This window comes from Nomascus leucogenys, chromosome 24 (assembly GCF_006542625.1).
Source record: "Nomascus leucogenys isolate Asia chromosome 24, Asia_NLE_v1, whole genome shotgun sequence".
Classification (NCBI taxonomy): Eukaryota; Metazoa; Chordata; class Mammalia; order Primates; family Hylobatidae; genus Nomascus; species Nomascus leucogenys.
The window spans coordinates 10,658,245-10,660,524 of record NC_044404.1 but is presented as its reverse complement, the minus strand read 5'-3'; the positions used below and the strand labels follow the sequence as shown (position 1 = coordinate 10,660,524).

The 2,280-nt window shown below is 53.1% G+C and overlaps 1 non-coding gene across 1 annotated transcript; it reads right to left on the bottom strand.

Moving 5' to 3' along the window:
• Positions 1 to 630: 630 nt before the first annotated feature.
• Positions 631 to 757, bottom strand: LOC115833075. The gene has a single exon (XR_004028527.1). It is a non-coding gene; the product is annotated as a small nucleolar RNA ACA64 (small nucleolar RNA).
• Positions 758 to 2,280: the final 1,523 nt, after the last annotated feature.

The window sequence follows — 2,280 nt, the reverse complement described above, 5'->3', positions numbered from 1 at the left end:
GCGTTTCCTTCCCAGCTTTTCCTGCAGGCTGGATAGGGAATGGGGCAGTGGCAGGCCCCTGTCAACAAGGCTTGCTGGGACGTTCTGGGCCCCCAGATCAGGCATCTGGAGATGCCTGGGGGCGTGGGTCAGGTCCACAGGGAGGGTAGGCTCTGGGAGGAAGGCACCTAGCTGGGTCTCCCTCATCAGAGACCCAGGGACTCAGTCCTCAGCGACTCAAAGAACTAGAAGGATTTGGCCAGGTAGAGGGAGGAGGCGAGGAGGAGGGTCAGCCACACCTACCCTGTCCATGCCCTGGGGGTTGCGGGATGCCCAGTAACGGTCCTAGCTAGAATGAGAGCCACCGTTCACTGAACACTCGCATGGGCTGGACACCTCGGACACCTGCATTTCATGTATTGTGTTGTTGCTGTTTTTTATAATTTTTTTTTTTTTTTTTAGACAAACCGCTTTATTTGAAAGACGGGGGACAGCCAAGTTCCCACGACCCCGCGGTCCTGGCGACGTCGGTCTCAGGCGTGGGAGGACCAGTGTCCTGCGGAGAAAAAACAGGGTTAGGAGTATGCAGTCGGGGTCAGGAGTCAGGGGCCAGACCTCGCGAGCGGCCGCACCCGGGGCGGGGGCCGCGGCGCCTGTCGGGGCCTGGGTTTCACTGCCGCACATGGGGCAGCGCACGGTGAGCTGAGGCCCCCAGAGGCTCTGGGCGCCGAATCTCACCCGCGGCCACGGCCAAAGCCAGGGGTGATTTTCAACCAACGCCGGTATAATTTTTTTTTTTGAGACGGAGTCTCACTTTGTTGTCCAGGCTGGAGTGCAGTGGTACGATCTCAGCTCGCTGCACCTCCACCCGCTGGGTTCAGGCGATTCTCCTGCCTCAGCCTCCCAAGTAGCTAGGACTACAGGCATGCACCACTACACCTGGCCGATTTTTGTATTTTTAGTAGAGACGGGGTTTCACCATGTTAGCCAGGCTGGTCTCAAACTCCTAACCTCAAGCGATCCGCCCACCTCAGACTCCCAAAGTGCTGGGGTTACAGGCATGAGCCACCGTGCCCAGCCCATGCTTTATCATGTTTAATCTACACAACATCCCTATGAGGCCCATGTCATTACTATCCCCATTTTATAGATGAGGAAATAGACAAGAGAAGCCACAGAACTATGAAGTAGCAGAGCCAGGGTTAAATGAGAGAAGGTTTGAAAGGCTGCTTGCAAGTGAGGAAGCAAGTCTGCACTAGTGTGAGTGCGTGCTCTGGCTTGGGATGATCAAGACAGGTTTGTCCTTACATAGAGAGGACTTCCTGGAAGCCTACAGTCAGGGACCCCCCTCCCGCCACTCCTCCATCCCAGTGTCTTGGCTCCCCTTGACACCCACCGTAGCACCAGTTCTCAGAGCTGGAGGGGGCTATCAAACAGGATGGACAGCAGCAGCCAAGCAGTTCTTCCACATTGGTGCCCCTCTGTCTTCTCATGGCTTTGCAGAAACATTCACCATCAGAGCAGTAATGTGGGGAAGAGCGTCGACTTTACGGCCGCGGATTTAGGTTTGAATCCTGGCTTTACCACTTTGCTGTGTGATTTTGGGCAAATCGCATAACCTCTCTGAGCCCCAGTGTCCTCTTCTGTGAAACAAGGATACTAATTGTATTCATAAGGCCAGGCGCAGTGGCTCACACCTGTAATTCCAGCACTTTGGAAGGCAGAGGTGGGTGGATCACTTGAGGCCAGGAGTTCAAGACTAGCTTGGCCAACATGGTGAAACCCCATCTCTACTAAAAAGACAAAAATTAGCCAGGTGTGGTGGCAGGCGCCTGTAGTCCCAGCTACTAGGGAGGCTGAGGCAGGAGAATCACTTGAGCCTGGGAGGCAGAGGTTGCAGTGAGCCAAAATTATGCCACTGCACCCCAGCCTGGATGACAGAGCGAGACTCCATCTCAAAAAAAATTAATAATAATAATAATAATATTGTATTCATTGCATGGGATTGCCACCAGCATGAAATCAGAAATGAATGTAGATTGTTTCCTGGAGGGCTAGCCCACAGAACAATGTGCGGGCTGTATTTTTATTTCTAGATCTCTAGGGGTGGGGTGGATGTTAATCCCTGTTACCCAGAAGAGGAAGGAGGAAAAAGAGCTGTGTCTGCAAACAACTACATGAGTGGGAGGCTGGAGAGGACCAGACGTCTTCAAGTCTGGCTCTGATTTTTACTGAAGTTTTCTGGCCTAGGGAGCTTCAAGGTCAAGGAAAAAGCACCAAAAAGCCAGAGAAACCTCATCT